Source organism: Dendrobates tinctorius, unplaced genomic scaffold (assembly GCF_039654945.1).
Source record: "Dendrobates tinctorius isolate UK_male_01 unplaced genomic scaffold, ASM3965494v1 ptg000155l, whole genome shotgun sequence".
NCBI classification, from domain to species: Eukaryota; Metazoa; Chordata; class Amphibia; order Anura; family Dendrobatidae; genus Dendrobates; species Dendrobates tinctorius.
The window spans coordinates 9217984-9239756 of record NW_027361822.1 but is presented as its reverse complement, the minus strand read 5'-3'; the positions used below and the strand labels follow the sequence as shown (position 1 = coordinate 9239756).

Here is a 21773-nt window from a genome sequence, read left to right as displayed (position 1 = left end):
TTATGACATCGAAAGTGTTAACCATTTTAGTAGCCATTACAAAAACATGCAGAAGGGTGCTGATTAGTGATGAGTTATCGTGTTCGCCGCTACTCGTTAGTCGCCCGAGTGTCACTGTAATCTGTGTATTGGGCGAGCACCGAGCATTTACGGGATTATTTTGCGGGATATCGGGTCTCTGTCCTGCATTTTTGGCGGTCTTTAGATTACCAATCAGTATGCAGGGATTGTCTGCCATGCGCTGTAATGCCGCAGCCATCTTGTTGTGGTATTGGAGTAATTGGCTGGCTGCACAGCGTCATCAGGTCTATAATAGACTGGAAGCTGCCCTGTTAGGCACATTTAGCTCTGGATTCAGACAGTGTAGGGAGAGCTGCTGCTGAGAGTCAGATTTGTGCTTTTATTAGCTAGTGTGGGTCTACCATTGTTCAATCCACAAATCCAGCTAAACCAATAGTCATTTTAAGGGCTAATTAGGGGGTATAAAGATTGCAGAGCTAGGTAGGCAGGAGAGTCTATGTGCGCATATCCACATCAGTGTAAGGCATGTAGGCACTGTATGTGAGTATATAGATCTCACTGTATACGTCAAAAGGGTCCATTACTGTCTGGTGCTGCCTATTATATATATACCTAGCTGCAGGTATCTATGTCTAGGAATAATTTTTTTTTTTTGCACCTGAGTCCTGCTAATTTTAGTCCAAATCAATCCAGAGCCCCTTTTTTTCTACATTTATTTGCTTGTTCACACTGCGGACTACAGCCAGATCATTTTAAAACAATGGAGTGAAAATCCTGCAATTTAAAATGTGTTTGCCCGTCCTCGGCATCACATCTGAGTGCGCAGAAAACTCTGGCATTTTTTGTGGTACTGTAGTATTTTTTGGAGAGTCTTGCAACACTTTTGGACACCATTTTGCTGGCCCAAAAATATTTGGCTACAGTTCATATATTTATCACTGTATTTTGTAAGCCACACGCATCGCATATCATTAGGCTAAATATTTTACAGTTTTAGTACTCTAACAATTTTTTTTTTTTTTAGTGTCATAGCCTACATATTGACACAAGTTTTGTGGGCCAAAAAAAATCCAGGCCACATATTTAACTGTGTTCTTCCTCCGTCAGACGCCAGATCTATTTGTGGTCTACAAATTGTGGCACTTCCTGCCTATATACCACTGTTTTGCTGTCTGTTACCCTAGGTCTATACAGTATTTTGGGGTAAAAAAACAAAACTCCAGGCCACATATTGAGCAGTCTGATATCCCTGTGACATGCCTCATCAATCTTTGGGCTACAAAGTGTGCTTTTGAGGCTTCCATTCACCTTTTTTTGCTGTGTGTTACCCTAGCTCTAAACACTATTTTGCAATGAAAAATCAAAAAATACTGGCCACACATTGAACAGTCTGGTATCACTGTCAGATGCCTAGTCTATTTGTGGCCTGCAAACTCTGGCAATTCAGGCCTTCATTCCACTGTAATTGCTGTCTGTAACCCTAGTTCTGTACACTATTTTGGGGTGAAAAATAAAAAATACAGGCCATATATTGCTCATGCATCTGTGGGCTTCAAATTTGGGCATTTCATACCTACATTAAAATGTTTTGGTTGTGTGGTTTTGATGGAGTAGTTTCTTTGGCAAGAAAAAAAAAGAACAATGAAGTGGTTAGCTGCACACACAATGGAGAAATATGAACGATTACAATTACTTTCACAAATGAGTTACCACACACTTCACCAACTTACTTTCACTTTTAGAACATTATATTCCGAAGCCTTTAAGAAGATGATGAATATATTATGAAGCAAATAGTTATGAATAATTGTCACCCAAATGATGTTGCAGAAGTCAGAACATACAATCTATCTGTGTGGCAATGATTTTCCACCAAAATTTGGAAGTGTGAGACTAGTATCATCTTGTGGATTGATGTGAGCCACAAAGTCCTTCATAGTGAAACTGTTCTGGATGTAATGTGCAATTTGCTCTTGAAAATTAGAAGATGCCTTCTATGATGCTTGCATTAAGGAACTGATTAGACAGATATGTACGGACTCAGGAAGACGGGATTGCGGTTACCTGTGCTACGCCGGGTCCGGAAATGTCAAGGCTGCGTCCTCTGTTTCCCAGGGGAAGGAATAAGGGAATGAATAGGCCCCATAATCCAGGAACAGGGGGCATGTTTAGACAGGGAACCTGGCTGGAAGCTGAGGGAAAAACACGCAAAGCAGGAGTGAGTCCCCCGCTGTCAGCACCCGAAGCACCGGCACTGCGACGGACTGCAGCAGGCAGACCCGGTGACCTAGAGGCAGTGGGGCCAGTTTAAGAGAAAGCAGGCACGACAGCAGAAATTTTTGGCGGGGACAAGCCGCACATAGGAGGCTGAGCAGCATGCTCCGTCCTTAGAGCACTGGCGCCATGAAGAATTGCTCCCGTCAGCTCCCGCCAGAAAGCAAGGCGCCGTGTGTCCAATGACCAGAGAGCGAGGCATCGTGTGGTCCATGACCATGAGTACAGCACACGTGCACAATACAGAGAGCCAGTTCATGTCACGTTTCCAGCGTGGATAACCAATAATTATAAAGCACAGAGAAATGACGTAGGACATCGGTACAGTCAGCAAGGTACATCTTCCAAAAATTTGCACTCCATATGAGAGTACCCCATGCCTCAGGACCAGGGCGATGGAAGGGTCTGAGAAAACTCTCCCATAACTTTGCCAGTGATCCACTGCCTCTGTTGGATTGGAGTTGTCTCTTTCACCTGTACTCCTTGGTTGTCAAACGAACTTTGACCTCTGCCACCAGCGTTTTGAAATGGGAATTTTTTAATCATTCCACAAGAAGGGCCCTCTGATACTGCAACATTTTTATACACCTGTCTGCCTTTGGAATAAGAGATTGAAAGTTCTCCTTGTAGTGTGGGTGCACGAGTGTCACCAAAAATTTTGACCAAGGCGAGGGTTACGGGAAAGGCAGCGCAACATAAAGTCAGCCATGCGGGCCAGACTGCTAACAGTCAAGACTTCCATGTCCTCACCAAGAGGACGACTGACCATGCTCTCCTCCCCCTCCTCCTCCTTGTCCTCAGACCATCCCCGACTTTCGACTAACGTCTGCACTAGCATTGTAAATACATCATTGTTAATACACCCCTGTTCTTTGTATCTCCCCCACCTCATTGTAGATTGTAAGCTCTCACGAGCAGGGTCATTATCGTTATCTTTTGATTAAATTATTGTAAGGTTTATTTTTACTTAGGACTGTTGTGTTTAACATTTTCAAACTGTAAATATGTTTGTGCTATATAAATAAAGATTATTAGTATTATTAGAACATAAAGGAGCGGGATGGTGATGCAGATTATGGCATCATCGCCTCTCACCATCTTGATTGATTCCTCAATGTTTTGGAGGATGGTACATCTATGTCCACTCCTGAGATCTTATGTGTAAAGTCTGAACTGAATAACGATGGCCTTGTTGATGCTAGTAGGCAACAACTGCCCGCTTCTGCTCACAAATCCTTTACAACATGTGCAGTGTAAAGTTCCAATGTGTGGGGACATCAAACACCAGTCTGTGAGCTGCAAGCTGCAAACGCTGCTGAAGCACGTCAAGAGTGGATGAAGCTGTAGCTGACTTTCTAAAATGGGCACGCAGGGTGGCATGCTTTAACAAGCATATCTGGCAGCTCCGGGTCGCTTTTCTTAATCCATTGAACAACGAGGTTAAGCACATGGCCAAGGCATGGTATGTGTGTGAGCTTGCCTCAGAGCTTCCATCAGGTTCCGGCCATTGTCACACATGACCATGCCTGGCTGTAGGTTGAGTGATATCAGCCACAGATATGCCTGCTCTTTCAGAGCTGTTCACAACTCTTCAGCATTGTGTGGTTTGTCACCTAAGCATATTAGCTTCAGTACAGCCTGTTGATGCTTGGCTGAGGCAGTGCTTCCAGCTTGTGACTGATGTGCTCATTTTGGTGATGGAGGCTGAAGAGGAAGATGAAGAGCAGGAGCTGTAGACTGTGGGGGCAACCCTGATTGACATAGGGGCTGCAATTCTCGTTGTTGGGAGGATGTGTTCCATTCCAAGGTCCATCTGAGTCCTGGCTTCCACTATGTTAGCCCAGTGTGCCGTTAGCAAGATGTTCCGTCCCTGGCCACGAGCACTTGTCCACATGTCTGTGATTAGGTGGACTTTCCCAGTAACAGCATGATTTAGTGCCTGGGTAATGTAGTGGGACACATTCTTGTGTCATGCCTTGATGGCACACTGGGAGAAATAGTGGTGGCTGGGACAGAGTCCTTTTTTTTAGACGGATGCAGAATTCAGTTAGCAGAAAGTTTACGTCTCTGAGGCTAAAAGGCAACATTTTGAGTGGAATCAGAAGAGAAATGTGTGAATTTATGAATAGGTTCTTTTGGGCTTTGACTGAATATTTCCCCTTGTGTTCTAAGAACTGGGGTATGAACAACTGACTGCTGCGCCTGGGACAAGGGCGTGGACGTGCTTTTTGATGGTGCTATTTGAGTTTGTGTGCAACGACAGATGCAGGGCAGGAGGCATCATCGCATGCACCATGGATAAGGGATTGGCTTGCACACGCAAGAGCGGAAGACACAGTGATATCACCCGCTGACACTGTTCTTGGAGCCTGATGTTCAGCCCACAAAGTCGGGTGCTTTGCTGACATGTGCCTGATCATGATGGTGGTGGACAGACTGGTATTTTTGCTACCCTTGCTGATGAAAGCATGGCAGGTTGTGCTAATGGCCTGTTTGAGGTTATCGGGAGAGTCTTTAAACAACCACCAGACTCGGGAACACCTAACAGTTCTACTGGCATCTTGCGTCGTGTTGGTGTTATGGGGACATTCAGTGTCTTCCTCTTCAACACCACCTCCTCACCTCACTGTCTGTGTTTCGGGGTTCCAAAATGCTCAGCTCTAGGACCCCCTACTCTTCTCCATCCACACCTCCGGCCTGGGACAGCTCATAGAATCCCATAGTTTGCAATATCATCTCTAGGTCGATGATGCGCAGATCTACCTATCTCGACCTGACATCACCTCCTTACTGACCAAAATCACACGATGTCTGTATGCTATTTCATCCTCCTTTTCTGCTCACTTTCTAAAAGTGAACATGGACAATACAGAATTCATCAGCTTTCAACCATCTCACTGAACCCCTCCACCATAACTATCTATCAATATTAATGGCTGATCACTTTCCCCAGTCCCGCATGATTGGTGCCTCGGGTGTTCCTTGACTCTGCCCTCTTTCAAGCAACATATCCAAGCCCTTTCCTCCTCCTGCCAACTCCAACTCAAAAACATTTCTCAGATCCTTACATTTCTTGACCAAGAAACTGCAACAACCATTTTGCACACCATCATTTCCCGCCTCGACTATTGCAACCTTCTACTCTCTGGCCCCCCCTCTAGCACTCTTGCACCACTACAATCTATCCTAAACTCTGCTGCCCAACTAATCCACCTGTCTTCCCATTATTCCCCAGCTTCTCCTCTCTAAACCCTAAAACTGACTTACAAATCCATCCACAACCTGTCTCCTCCATAAATCTGTGACGTGGTCTCCTTGGACTTACCTACATGCAACCTTCAGTCTTCTATACATCTTCTCTACTTCCCTCTGTTCTCTTCTTCCCCTAACCACATACAAGACTTCTTCCATGCTTCACCCATACTGTGCAACTCTCTACCCAAACACATCAGACTACCGACTACCATGGAACCATTCAAAACAAACCTGAATAACAACCTCTTCCGACAAGCCAACAACCTCTAACGACAAGCCTACAACCTGCAGTGATCCTCAGTCTACTGAACCGCAAGACGAGCTCTACCATCTCCTAGTGTATCCACACCCATCCCCTGTACACTGTGACCCCTCGTGGGAAGGGTCCTCTCTCCTTCTGTACTTGTGTGTGCCTTGTATTGCTCATGTTTAGTGTACTTTACTTGTCTCCTCCATACATCTGTGACCTCGTCTCCCGGTACTTTCCTGCACGCAACCTCCGATCCTCACAAGATCTCCTTCTCTACTCCCCTCTTATCTCCTCTTCCCACAATCGCATACAAGATTTCTCTCGCGCATCACCCCTACTCTGGAACTCTCTACCACAACATATCAGACTCTCACCTACCATCGAAACCTTCAAAAAGAGCCTGAAGACCCACCTCTTCCGACAAGCCTATAACCTGCAGTAACCACCGATCGACCAAACCGCTGCACGACCAGCTCTACCCTCTCCTACTGTATTATCACCCATCCCTTGAAGATTGTGAGCCCTCGCGGGCAGGGTCCTCTCTCCTCCTGTACCAGTTATGACTTGTATTGTTTAAGATTATTGTACTTGTTTTTATGTATACCCCTCCTCACATGTAAAGCGCCATGGAATAAATGGCGCTATAACAATAAATAATAATAATAATAATAATGTATGCCAGCTTTTGTACATGTAAAGCGCCATGGAATAAATGGAGCTACAAAAATGACTAATAATAACAAAATCATCCACGACCTCGTGTTCCACTTCCGCACCCTGGTCCTCCTCCACACTTTCTGTCAATTGTCTTATCGTCCACCTTTTGTGAGACGTTTCCACCGTCGCCTTCATGTGATCATGGCTGCTCAAATATTTGGCAGCACTACATGCGATATCATCTTGCTCCGCTTCATGTGTATCGTGTGAGAGGCCTGAATCTATAAATGGTAAAGTGAACAGCTGTTGGGAGTGTCCAAGTATGGGATCAGTTGTCTACAGGCAATCGGCATGGTGGGAGGAAGGAGGATTAGGGTGAAGGAATGTGCGGTCACACTCTCGGCTACTCAGACTTGAACGTGTGTAAGACAGGGTGCTGGTGGTGGTGGCAAAGTGACTGGAAGCATTATCCACTATCCAACCAACAACCTTTTGATACTGCTCTAGGTTCAATACGTGGTGTGCTGATGCTTCCCCTAGTATTTGTGACAGGATGGTCGAGCGAGAAGATGTGGGTGTTTGGTCTTGCCCAATTTCAGCTTGCCCACAGCCTCAGCCTCTGCATGCACCATCACCATCACGTCCACTTCCCCGTCCCTTGCCACACGCCTTGGCCATTTTAATGTTCTACATTACTTACCACGTTCACTCAAAATGGCTCAATTTAGATCAAGCTTATGTTATCCGTGTGTGGTAAACCCACAGTTTAAAATATCTAGCCTGTCGGTAAAAAATGTTTTTTTCCATCATACTGGTGGCAATAACTTAAGTAAGAGACAGAACATTTCAATGGAGGACTCAAATGCCATATTTTGTGGCTCTCTGATAGATGAGGCGTCTGACGCAGTCAGGCCACTCTCAAATATCTTGCCTTGCCTGCATTTTTTTTTTTTGTGGGGAGGGGGGGGGGCAGAAAAATTGTGTGAATAAGGGCTAAGATACAACCAAAAAAATACTGTGGAGGCTTGATACCTTATGTGAGCTTTGGCACCTGATAAATTCAGAGAGGAGAAGATTAACCCTTTTTTTTGCAGTCTGTCAGCAGGTCTCACAATATATTTAAAATGCACAGTCCACATAAAAATGGTGAACATTTATGTGAAAACGCACTATGCAGTATACCATAGAATTGGCTTCATAGTGGAATACCACACATCCTCCACATCTCTTCAGACACCACCACTAGAACACCAGGGTGAAGGTGTTTTGTGATGCAACAGCCACGTTATTGTTTGCAAAGGGATGTTTGAGGTCTCAGCAGAGTTCACCTATAATTCCTTGTGTCTCCCCCCTCCCAATGAGGACTACAAATAAATATTAATTATCCAAAAATTATAGGGTTGTACAGGAAGAGCAAATAGATAGTTGTGGTAGAGTACCTTTTTTTAATTAGCAGCATTACATACAAATTTTCAAATGCAGCTGAAGTTGATTAAAAAACCACAATCTGTGTCCTCCCAGCATTCCTCTGTACACATCTCAGTATTTAGATCACTATTACAGTGAACGCTTTCTCTTCAGCATTTCTCTGTCTTCAGATCATAGATATCACAAAATGCTTCAGCCACAGCCTACAATTGAACAGTTCTGGATGAAATTTCTACAGTGTGAAACATTAATTAGTAAAAGAAAAAATTACTTATCTGTAACACAGTCGGTGGACACTTAGTCCCCCTCCCCCTCCCTTCCAGCTACTGCAATATGAAGGTCTGGAGATCTATTTGTAGGAATCCAGATATTAAAGCTACCAAACAACAAATATTATCTTTTAAGTGGAAACAGATTATTGAATACATTTAAACAAGTTATTCAACATTTATTTAGCCTCCCTTGACAGAAAAGTAGAACCATAATCGTGCTGTATCTAGAGCAAGTGGAAAGCAGAAATTCTTGATGCAAAAAGGCAACTGCGCCACAACAAAGGTGAACTGTACTACAGTGCTGTGAACAGGATAAATTGTCCAATGTCTGATGCCAGACTCCTTCAAACATCAACTACCTGCTGGTGTTCATCATCAGCGTTAAGCAAAAACCAAAAAGAATAAATATTTTTTTTAAAAAGGAATCTCTGGGCCCATATGTGAATTGTGATTCTCTGTTATTACAGTCTCCAAGTTGTGTTGCGGTCATCAGAGCTTAAACTTAAATGCAGGTGGCTTGATGACTGCCTATAACCCTGAGGCTTTAAAGAGTGCTTTTAAGATAGTATTAGGATCAACTTCAGCTGGAAGATTTTAAGCAACACTGGAAGAGGAGGAGTTTGTATTTCTTCAACATTAACCTTCCTTCTTTGATGGGGTGTCACTTAATCTTTGAAGTATGGGCTGGTCTGATGTTATCACACTACCATTTCATTTTTTGTCCATATAGGTATCTGTTGTATTTTTGTAGGCACCAACTGCATCTTTCTTTCTTACAAACTCAAGCTCTGCAACACCGTAGCTCAGCAAGCAGGTGTGCCTCAAGACACCGCATACACAGAAAACCCCCACGATAACTTTTTGTGTGACTCTTGGATGCAAATTATTAATGGTAATTTTTGACCTTCTAAAGAGCTAAAGACAGACTCTTTATGAGTGAGCCCTACTGATGAGCTGGCCTCCTTTGTGACAAGTGTCCTTGACACGTTGTTTACAGCCTTTTTGTGCAATAAAGGTGTTGATTGGCGAAGTGTCCGCTGAGTAGACATGGGAGCTTTGTATGCATCATTCTGTAACACTTTAGTAAGAGGTAAAATTTGCTCAAAAGAAATTGAATTTCCAGACATTGACAGCCTTTTTTGCACATTGTTTGCAGCTGTGATCTTCATCTTCTTAGTGAGGTTGTGGTAAAGTTCAAAGTCGTCATCAATACCATCATCATCCATATCTTGTAAAGAGGAAATCTGTTTCCCAAGTTCGTAGTTATCTACATTTATTGGCATTCCTTTAACAGTGTTCGTTACACTGGAACAAATAGATTTCGGCTGTGACATTTTGATATTCTTGGTTATATGTATGGGTGAAGAACATGAAGAACCTTGTGCCATAGGAGTGTTGATAATTACAGCCACTGCACTCCTCTTTAAACTTAGCTTTTCACGAGCATCCATCAGTTTGTTTGGTTTTCCTCCAACACTGATCTGCTTTCTCTAATTCATCATGTCACAAACATGTTGCTGTTTGCATTTCATACGGACACGTGCATCTTTGGCAACCTATTTCTTACGGGCATCTTTTATGACAAGCTTCAGACACGCATATGTTACACTGTTCTTCTGACGGCATGAAACGCATTCTGGTAATTGTTGGTGGCTAAATGACTAATCATTGTAGGCTGTATCCTGGATCTCATTCCTCCCACAGACACAACTGTAACTAATCATGCATGTTCCCATTCCTGCCGTCACCATGCCCCTTTCCCTGATCACTTCATCCATCAATTCGTCAGGTATATTTTTAATAAAATCCTGCACCTTCCCAGCAGCAACTATGTAGAAAGCTATGTTATGGTTTTCCAGGATGTTTATGATGCCCGTAAAACAAAAAGTTTACACACTATGTTGATGTGTACCCCCAGGGGGAAATGTTTGTCAGCCCATACACTTTGTATGGGCATTCTAAGTATAGAATTTCTATACTTAGAATACATTTCTTGCAAGGGGGATTGTGGTGCGTGCAAATTTGGGCCAGGCCTTGCATTCACTTCATGGGCAAATGTAATGGTATTAAAAAGTATATAATGGGAACTTTTGTTTCATGTGTCCATCCAGTACATCCATTCAAAGGGTTATTGAGGTGCATGTAACTTTGTGGCAAGGCGGGCCTTGCATTCAATGTATAAGCAAACACTATGGGAGACACACTTTCTTTTAATGGGAGCAATTTTGTCATGAGGCCCTCAAGTACGTCTGCTGAAATGATTATTGAGGTGCATGTAACTTTGGGGCAGGCCAGGCCTTGCATTCAATTCAACATTTTTTCAGGAGGACCTCCTGTACGTCTCGTGAAAGGGGTATTGGGGTGCGTCCTAATTTTTGGCAGCCCAGCCACTCACTACATAGGCATTAACAGTATAGGAGACCCATTGTTTAATAATGGCCCTTTAATAAGATTAAGAATAAGAGTCACCCTCTCCAGACATTAAGTAAAAGAGCCACCTTGTGCAGCACTAATGCTGCATTCTGTCAAGGTGGCTCTTTTACTTGGCCTCTGTTCCACCGCAGAAATAATCGTTTATAAAGTTGTTCCAAAATACCTGAAATTTGTCAGGTGGGCAGGACTTTACTCCTCTGCCAGACACCTCTCATCCATCCTTCCTTTCAGACCTGGCGCCACCTCCTTAGTTTGCTTTTGAAAGTCTGGCGCCTGCGCTGTACTGTATGTTAGGGAGCATGCGCAGTTTGCGCTGCCCGACGTGACCAGGCTGTCAGATAGCATCTTGGCCTTTGATCTTGCGTGGCCTGAGATCCTGCCCCGCAGTCGTTTATGATTTATCCACACTGCGGGGCTGGGATACTCAGACAGATGATTACAAGGCTGACGAAGCAATGTAGGAAGAAGGAGGCGGAGTGATTTCCGGGAGGCGGAGCGCTGCAGATCACCACTGTGCATGCCCGAGAATCCCAGCCCCGCAGCCCCTTTGTCCCCCTTGAAATTAGGAGTATAACCACAAATTAGACATTTTTTGGTGCGCCCTAAAAACATTATTTATTTATATATATATATATTCTATATTCGCTTATTCTCTGCTTCACTTCAAACTCCAAGATACCGAAAAGGGTCACACAGCCTTTTCTACCCCCCCACTTCCTCAAGATGGTTGTACCATCATTGTAAATAAGCACTTGTAATTGGTATCACCCCCACCTCATTGTAGATTGTAAGCTCTGAAGAGCAGGGTCATGATTATTTTTGCTTTAATTGTTTGATTATATTAAACTTCCTACCTTTTGACTTTTATATAGTGTTGAGCGATACCTTCCGATATCGGGAAATATCGGATCGGACCGATACCCAAAAAGTATCGGATATCGCTGATTCCGATACTCGAAACCAATGCAAGTCAATGGGACAGAAATAATGGAATTAAAAAAAACCCTCTTTCCTTGTAGGTTAATTCTATATGAAGGAAAACCACTAAGAATAATGTAGAATGTATTGGGGGAGGTGGAGAAGACATTAAGGGTAAGTGCACACACTGCAGATTCACCTGCGGGTTTTTTCCTGCGGAACCGCAGGTAAAACCGCAGGTAAAGTGACCTGCGGTTTTGCCCTGCGGTTTATCACCTCTACAATGGAGGAGATGGTAAACCGCAGCAGAATCCGCAGAAATAATTGACATGCTGCGGAAAAAAAACCGCAGCTTTTCCGCAGGTAAAAAACCGCAGCGTGAGCACTGCGGTTTTGAAAACCCATAGGCTAACATGGTACTGTTCCATGTCTGCGGAAATGCTGCAGTTCTGCAGGGCCAAAACCGCAGCAAAACCGCAGCGTGTGCACATACCCTAAAGGCATAGAGGTTTAGCCCAATCAAATGGAATAGCATGAATTAATTTTTTTTTAAGACGTTCGGAGTTACAAAGATATTGACTATGTTAAAGGGGTTGTGTAGCAATAGAGGGAGACGTTCAGAAAAGGCACATGTTGGTGGAGTGTTGGAACGGAGTGCTTCGTCTAGCTTGGAGGTTGACTGAGCCCCTGACCCAGAGGACATGGCACGAATGCGGGCACCTGTATGCACAACAGACTGTGAGTAAAGCTTTGGAACTAGATGCCCTGGTGTCCTCCAGTTATTCCTGCGCCAGCACACTCAGCACTGCTACATCTCTGTGCCTGGCACTGCACAATCTACGTCTCTTCACTACCTCTCCATCTACACTGCCCTGGGACTACAGCCCTACCTGTGGAGGTCCACAACATCAAAGCTGCACCACACCATCTGTCCCAGAGGATCTGTCTGCAGCGTCGGCTTAACATCATCATTGCCGAACACCACAGGTGGTGTCAAGAATCATTCACTTTAATCATCATCCACACGTTCAACATTTCCCTTTTATAATGGACGCCCAGGGCCACGGACCGGGTCACAGCTACCGTGACATCTCCCATTGAAACCAACGGACCTGGTACCGAGTACCCCACCAGCCCTGGCAGGCGATCCAACTTGGCGGAAATACATAACAGAACAGGTTGTCCGGGCTTTTCACAATCTCAGTGCATATCTAGGCTGCAGAATGCTGACAATAAGTAATTTACCTTCTGTGGCTAGTCTGCACAGTTTCCAAGATATCCTCTCTTGCTTCTAAGATAAATGTACAGGGTGGGTGTGTTCTGGCATTGAAATGAGAACTGGTCATTTCCTCCTCCCTCACTAGTTTCACTTTCCATAGATCACTGTTCAGTGTGTGTCTGGGGGAGGAGCAGCTGGGTGGTCTGCTCGCAGCCAATCACAGCCATGCCATTAGTTAACATGCCTAACAGGATGTGCCCACACTTCTTAGGATTCCTCATTGGCTGAATCAAATCAAACTGGCTCATAGCATTATGGGAACTTCCGATTCAGGTATTCGATATGCAAAAAGAATCGGAACTCGGTATCGGAATTCCGATACCGCGAATATCGGCCAATACCCGATATTTGCAGTATCGGAATGCTCAACACTACTTTTATATGAACTGCTGACTCATAAAGCTATGCGGAATGTCCTTGCAATATTTAAGTTATTATTATTAGTAGATTGAAGATGGAGAAATTCAAGCTGTTAACTTTGACATGAGTTGGAGTAAAGAATCTTAAATGAGCAAAACTGCTGTACTAACACAGGGTGGAGTAGGATGAACACAACAAGCTGCTGGACTGTAAGAGAGGTGCAGGCGGAGATGTTAGTGGATTGAGAAATATGGGGTGTCCTTGGTATGTGAGATCAGTCAAAAACAGCAGGCATGTCCAAATCAGTATCAGCTGACAAGCTCTCAGTCACCCCAACTATAGGGGGTAAACAAGTTGAGGTTCTTCGGCCGGAGAGATGATTTTTTTTTTTTTTTTTTTTTTTTTTTGCCGGTCTGAAAAAAAGACCCAAGATAGGCAATTCTAGAACTGCAAAAGCTGCTGTCCATTGCCAGAGTTGGGCCTCAGGATGCATTGGTTGTTGTGGTTGCCTAACTGTGTGTCTATGTAACCTCCTCACCTTCCTGCTCCTCTGTTGAGCTATTCAGATGCATGCCTCTGGGTTTACACCAAGTGTGATCTACAACCTCATTATCATCCTTTCTTCTCCTATTCCTCACCCTGAGAGTAACCCTCCTCCTCTCCCTGCCTTGACAGCACAGTACAGTTCACAGGCACCTCAAGTATCTGAGTCTCATCACACATGGATCACCTTCACCCAACAAGGTTAACGTCTGTAGACGGGGGTTTTGTTTATGCTCGTGCCAAACTTCGTCCGGCCATAGATCAAAGTGAGAAAAAATTTGGCCATCTGTGCAGATGATTTCCTCCTCTTGACTCTGTGAGTCTTTTGAGTACACTTCCTATGCCCATGGCATGCAATGTGCGAAAAGATCTGCAGACTCGGCCATCTGTGGTTCTGAACAGTCAGTTGGGCACTTGGAGAGTTGAGATGTGGGGGAAATAAAGGGTAATTGGGGTGCCACCATTGAGGACTGTGTGATAAGGTGGAGGAGGAAGAGGAGCAGAGGTCACTTGCTGCAGCGGTTGAAATCTACTGGAGCACATGTTCTTTCTAGCCCTCATCTACAAAGCGTACTGTTGGACAGTTGCCAAAGCAGAGGTGTCCATCCAGTAACAGAAGTTGTAAAAATGTTGTGCAATTGCTCTCTGCAGCAAAACAAGCCGACTTATCACTTCTATCATACCTGTCTCACAACCCTATACAGCTATTCAGTACTTACAATTCTTTCCTGCTTCCACCATCTCCCCCTCCCTCTCATCTCAGCTGAATACTTTGCCTCAGCACCTGTGAACTTGACACAATAACGTCCCACCTCATTCCAAACTTTGACAGTCTTCATCAGAAGCCTAACCCACCTCTTCAATTTGTCACTAACAACTGGTGTCTTCAATCCTGATTGAAACATACCTTGATTACACCCATCCTCAAAAAGCCCATGCTTTACCCATCCTGTGTGTCTACCTATCGCCCCATATCATTTTTCCCCTATGCCTCCAAACTACTGGAACACCTCCATTTTGAACTGCCCTCCCACCTCTCCTCTTATTCCCTCTTTGACCGCTTACAATCTGGCTTCAGACTGCACCATTCCACTGAAACTGCCCTGACTAAAATCACCAACAATCTACTAACAGCCAAATGAAAGCAACACGAGTTTGTCTTCCTCCTTCTCCTGGACCTGGCCACTGTCTTTGACACAGTGGACCATTCCCTCTTACTACAGACTTTCTGATCTGTTAACATTACAGACTTGGCCCTTTGTTGGATCTCCCCATACCTAACAGAGAGGACATTGTGCCTCCCTCTCACACAATGCCTTCTCATCTCACCCCCTATGTGTTGGTGTCCACCAACGTTCAGTTGTAGGACCGGGAACTATGCTTAGAGGATGCATGAGGGTGCACCCTGCCTCTTAAAGGGACCGCCTGCATCAGTCTAAGGTATTCCCAACCTATAGCTGGGCAACCCCTTCTATTTAAGGCTTCTTCTCCTATCTGGAGGTGCCTGAGCTACGTTGTTAGTTTTCCTTGCATGCTTGATAGTTGTCAGGTTCATCAAGTCCACCTGTCTATTTGTCTACCCTGTACCCATCTGTTCTGATCTGTCTGTGCTCATCTGCTTGCACTTGCCTGTGCTCTTCTGTCCATCAGCCAGTCCAGCCTGCACCTGCCAGTGCTTTTCAGTTCCTCCAGCCAGTCCCATCTGCACCCATGGTTTCAGAGTCCCTACAGTGCCTGCTGGCATTTTTCATTCCTCCTTCGGGCTGTAGCAGCTTACCCGCTGAAAGGGGTCAGCTGCCAGCTTCTGTAGATGAGCCATGGAGTAGCACCTGGTGCCACATCTTTATCCCTCCTTGGGTCCCAGTTTTCACCTGGTGCCACTTGTCTGAGTAGGGATTTGGTAGGCCACATAGTTACACCCCTTCCAGACTTTCAGAGCGATATGGAACAGTGATTCCACCACCTTGCCTGTTACTGTCTCAAACAGCTGGGTTGGCTAAAGTGGAAGAGGTGTCGGTCCCCGCTATACTAGTTCTACTCTATTGCAATTGATGCCACTTTGTTGGTGTCTGCCACTAATTTTTGTAAATGTGTAGACTCCTGCTCGGGTCTCCATCATGTGTGTTGCCTGTAGCAGTAGTCCTCCAAGACCGTCAGATCTCCACTCCCTTGGAGTCAACTACCCGTGTTACAATTAGTGTTGAGCATTCCAATACTGCAAATATCGGGTATTGGCCGATATTCGCTGTATCGGAATTCCGATACAGAGTACCGATATTTTTTCAATATCGGATACCGGAATCGGAAGTCCCGATAATGCGATGAGCCACTGTTGTGGCTGTGATTGGCTGCTGAAATGGTCATCATGATGCGCGGTCTGAGCGCATCATGATGCGTGGTCTGTGTCGACTGTGGGGGGCCTGTACCTACTGCGGGGGGCCTGTATGGGCCTGCCGGGTGCCTGTGCTGGCTGTCAGGGGCCTGTACGGGCCTGCCGGGGGTTTGTGCCAGCTGCCGGGGGTCTGTACGGGTGGTGTACGCTCCTCACAGTACCGTGTAATGGCTGTTATCACGGCCACAGTGAAGCTATCTGTGTGTGACTCTGTAAGGATAAGTCGAGGAGTTGTTCCGTTCTTACAGACCTCCTCCTTATAGTTTTGTCTGGTTTTCAAACAATTTAGTATATTTGCTGTTTGAGTACATTCAAAACTATAGAGAGACAGCGTGTGTCAGTCCGTATACTAAAACACAGAGCTTGACAATTTTACATACACTGGACAGCGGTGTACGTGCACGCTCCTCTCTCAGTACTGTGTAACGGCTGTTATCACGGCCACAGTGAAGCTATCTGTGTGTGACTCTGTAAGGATAAGTCGAGGAGTTGTTCCGTTATTACAGACCTACACTCTAGGGAGATTCCAGTTCTGCCCAATTCTATATACACCTTGTAGTTTTTCATACACTAGGCAATTTCTGCCGGTCACATTGCGGTGTTAAATAAACAGGGCCTGACTGAATCCCACAGTGTCCTGAAGTGTAGAGACATTCCAATTCTCCACAGTCCTCTATACACCTTTCTAACAGCATAGAGAATCTGCCTGTCATATTGCGGTGTTAAATAAACAGGGCCTGACTGAATCCCACAGTGTCCTGAAGTGTAGAGACATTCCAATTCTACACAGTACTATATACACAGTACTATATGATTCTATGATACACCTTGTACCTTGTTTTACAGTATGAGAGAGTTGGTGTAAATTTGGGTAAATTTTTCCAAAAAATGACGAAGTGTGATGGAAGAGTCCGTGGAAGTGGGAGGGGGTTGGCAGCTGGTAACGATGGTGTTGGTGGTGGATCTGCTGGTAGTGGCAAAAGCAAAATAGCACCTAATACTGGAGGTGTTGAGGCTGCGTCATCGTCTGGCTCCACAAGGCCTCGAAGGCTTCCTTTTCTGGGAGTAGGTAAACAGCTTCTAAAGCCGGAGCTTCAAGAGCAAGTTTTGGCTTACATTGCTGACGCAGCCTCCAGTTCTATCACCTCCTCTTCTGAATTTTTAAAAAATAAAAGCACTGAGTTGTCATTGGAGGCTCATGGTCATGAACCACACCTTTCCTTGTGTCCTTCACCCCTACCAAAATTGAAGGAAGCGGTAGGCCACACTACAGATTACTCCATGGAACTGTTTTCACATACCATGCCGGGGTTATCAAGTCAAATCGTGAATTACCCAGGCAAAGATGAATCTGACATGGAGTGCACTGATGCACAGCCACTGATAGATGATTCTGCTGGTACATTCACTCAGAGCACTACATTGTCCTCGCTGTGTACTGAGCCAGAATCTGATCCAGATGAAACTCAGGTGCCCCTTCCCACATACTATACCATCAAACACGGTGACACAGAGGAAGGTGCACATGACATTGAAGAGGAGGTGATGGATGACCCAGTTGTTAACACAGATTGGCATCCATTGGGGGTAGAGTGTGCCGCTGCAAATAGCTCAGAACAGGAGGAGGAGCATCCGCAGCGGGCATCGACATCGCAACAGTTGTTATCTGGCAGGCCTGGAGCAGTCCAAAAACGGGTTACAAAAACCAAAAAAATTGCAGGACAGCTTGGCCAGATGGTCAAAAAAGCATTGCGTGCAAGGCCTCAAACTGTCTTCCCTAGTAGGAAGAGTGCAGTGTGGCACTTTTTTTAACAAAATCCTAATGATCAGGCAAAGGTAATCTGTAAGAAGTGCGCAAAGACCTTTAGCCGAGGGAAAAATCGGAGAAATTTGAATACCAGTTGCATGCTAAGACATTTAACCACCATGCACTTACAAGCGTGGATGGACTACCAAAATTCACGTACCACATGTGCTACTGCTCCCAAAGAAGGTAGTCAGCAACACAACATTGTTTCCCCCACTGTAAGTCCACCGGTTAGCACACCACCAGCAGCAAATGTTGAGTTGTCGTCGCAAGGGCAAATCAGTCAGGGAATCACACTGTTATTGCAACGAAAGACTGAATCTAGGCCATCAGAAAGAACACCAACTCCATCACCATCATCAACCCTCTCTGTCCTCCATGTCCACCGCTACTTCCACCATATCCAGCTCTCAAGTCCAGCTCACCCTACCAGAGACTGAGTAGGACAAAAAAGTACTCATCCTCTCATCCGCATACACTGGGTTTGAACACCCACATTGCCAAACTAATCTCGTTAGAGATGATGCCCTATCGGTTGGTTGAAAGCACAGCTTTCCGCAAACTAATGGCCTACACAGTACCATGCTATGAACTACCCAGTTGCCACTTCTTTTCTCGCAAAGCCATCCCAGCCCCTCCACCTTCATGTGAAAGACCGCATTGTCCATGCACTCAAGCTGTCAGTGAGTGGAAAGGTGCACCTCACAACTGATGCATGGGCCAGTAGGCATGGCCAGGGCCGTTACGTGTCCATCACTGTGCACTGGGTTAATGTGGTGGATGCAGGGTCCACAGGGGACAGCGGTGGTGGCACAGTGCTGCCTAGCCCACGGTATTGGAAACAGTTGGCTGTAGGCGTTCGACCCTCCTCCTCCTCCAGAAGCGAAAGCTGGTCCACAGAGCGCAGTCGCATGAGCACTGCATCCACAGTTGAAAGTGTTGCAAACAAGGTGCCCCCCTATCGATCAGCTAGTGGAAAGCGTCAGCAGGCTGTGTTGCAGATTATGTGTTTGGGCGACAGACACACCGCAGAGGTACTGGCCGACTACTTTCAGCGACAAACTGAGTCATGGCTGGGCAGTCTACATCTTTAGGCAGGCAAGGTAGTTAGTGATAACGGCTGGAATTTTGTGGCAGCCATAGCCCTTTCAAAACTCAGACACATACCTTGCTTGGCTCACAACTTGAACCTGGTGGTGCAGTGCTTCCTCACTAATTAACCGGATTTAACATGCCTGTTCCTTAAGGTTCGAAGACTGTGCTCGCACATACGCTGTTCGCCGGTACACTCCAGTCGTATGCAGAAGCTGCAGCGATTGCTCCACCTTCCCAACGACCGCCTAATTATCGACGTTGCAACAAGGTGGAACTCCACCCTGCACATGGTTGAGCGGCTGTGCGAACAAAGGCAGGCCGTAATGCATTTGTGGGGGGCTACACGGGCAGGCACTTTGAGGGCAGACATGGAGTTGACAGGTGTGCAGTGGTCGAAGCTGAAAGACCTCTGTAAAGTCCTTCAGTTTTTTGAGGAATGCACACGGCTGATAAGCGCAGATGACGCCATCATGAGCATCCCACTTATGCGTCTGCTCATGCAAACTTTGACGCACATTAAGGAGCAGGCGTCTGCAGCCGAGGTTGATGAGGAGGAAGAGGAGGAGGGAAGCCTTGATGACAGTCAGCCATTGTCTGGTCAGGGAACTGTCGTGGAGGAGGAAGAGGAGGAGGATGATGATGGGGATGATTATTTAGGGGAGGAGGATGCTTCTCGTGGGGCAAGAGAAAATGTTGGCTTTGCAAGGTCTGGTACAGGGTTTGTGCGTGACTGGAGGGATGTGGATTTGCCAGAAAGTGCTCCTCCACCCAGCACTCACAGTGCATCATTGACACCGGGAACATTGGCCCACATGTCAGATTATGCCTTGCAGATCCTAAAAAGGGACCCCCACATTGCCAAAATGATGAACGATGATAACTACTGGTTGGCCAGCATCCTGGATCCACGCTATAAAGGCAAATTCAAAAAACATTATGCCACAGGAGAACCTTGACTTAATATTGGCTATCAAACAAGCTAATCTGGTAAATCGGTTGGTTGAGGCATTCCCAGTACACAGAAGCGGTGATGGTTCTCACATGAGCCGTAGGGGCGGGGGGCAACTTGGAAGCAGTGTTGGTGGTGGACACATCAGAAGTGGCATTGGAGACAGGGGTTTCATGACCATGTTGTGGACTGATTTTTCAAGTCCCACTCACACGACTGGTAATACTGCATCGATTGAAAGTGACAGGAGACAGCACTTGTCAACTATGGTTACAAACTACTTCTCCTCCCATATCGATGTTCTCCCTCACAGGTCATTCCCATTTGACTATTGGGCAGCTAAACTGGACACATGGCCTGAATTGGCACAATATGCCTTACAGGAGCTCGCATGCCCAACTGTAAGTGTGCTATCGGAAAGAGTCTTCAGTGCTGCTGGATCAATACTGACAGAAAAAAGGACCCGTCTTTCGACTCAAAATGTGGATGATCTAATCTTCATTAAAATGAACCATACATGGGTTTCCAAGCATTTTGTCCCATCTTACCCTGATGACACATAGGTTGCCAGAAAAAATGTTTTCTTTGGTCCGCCTGTTCCTGAGACTTGACCAATTTCGCCTTTAGCAGCAGGTGAATGTCCCACATCAACATATGGCATTTTTTAAACCTCCCTAACTGGACAGCCTCCTCTCCCCAATGGCCGGGGTCACCACCGAGTGCACGCAACCGTGCGAGTGCCATTGCCCTGGACAGGTGGGTGGGCCGACTTGTGGGCGCGGGCACTGGCACAGGGTCCTTCATAGTGCAATCAAGTGTCTCTGACGGTGGTGGTGCACACCCGCCGTCAGACACACCGCCGTACTATGAAGGGCCCAGTGCCAGTGCCGACGCCCATGAGTGGGCCCCCCTTGCTTGGGCAGGGCCCCAGCATTTGCAATGTTTACCTCTCCCTGCTCCTCCGCTGTGTAGTCTGGGCTGTCAAATCCATCACTGGGACTGGCACTTCAAATTTGCTGAACTGATAGAAGATGATGGTTAAGACGTAGCTATGCCTTGTCCCGCTGACGGGATCTAGCTTCAGATGATCAATGGCTTCCATTTCTTATGGACATCGACTGACAATGAGATGCAGTGGTGGTTTCTCTTCAGCTTTAACTGTTTTCCTACCCACAGACGTGTGACATTCCAGCGCACATTTTTAAATGTGCCCTCCCGCTCATGCCAATCCAATTGAATCGCCTACGGCCTGTGGCTTGTGTTTTGCACTCCAAAGTTACGTGACAGATCATGATAGGCAGTGAGCATCATGTTTACATCTCTCCCTGTGATCAAAATTGGATGGATATGAGTAACGACGATGGGATCAACGGTACTGCGATACAGCAACACATTCTTCACAAAGGTTTTTGCTGTGTCCACACACTAATTGAGGGTCAGTATCGCCTCTGAGAATTGTGACAGAAGTTGTTCCCGTGAATAGTAATTCGTACTTTTCTGCAATCACTAGACTATAGGTAAATAATTGAAATAATTGTATGCATCTAATTTCCTATTGCCGAGAGTCTGGGCTGTCTTACTGAGACAGAAATATAAATGAAGAAGATTTAAAAATACCACCAAAAGTGTATCATGGTGTACGCTTGAAATACATTTCCTTTTTTCTAGTTTTTAGATTGTTGTGTAATCCATGCAGGGAACACGGAGATTTTAAATGTTTAAACTATGCTCTACATACCTGCTATCCAGTGATAATGTACCCTATCTCAACTTTGTACAATCTGGTCTAATCCATACTGTGCCTGAGACCGTCTGAGTCTGCCTCCTGATCGATACACAC

At 45.6% G+C, this 21773-nt stretch overlaps 1 protein-coding gene across 3 annotated transcripts in view; it reads left to right on the top strand.

Annotated features, from left to right (window-relative positions):
* LOC141051195 (uncharacterized) overlaps positions 1–21773 on the top strand; it is a 364030-nt gene that overhangs the window by 282626 nt on the left and 59631 nt on the right. The gene's annotated exons all lie outside the window — the stretch shown is intronic.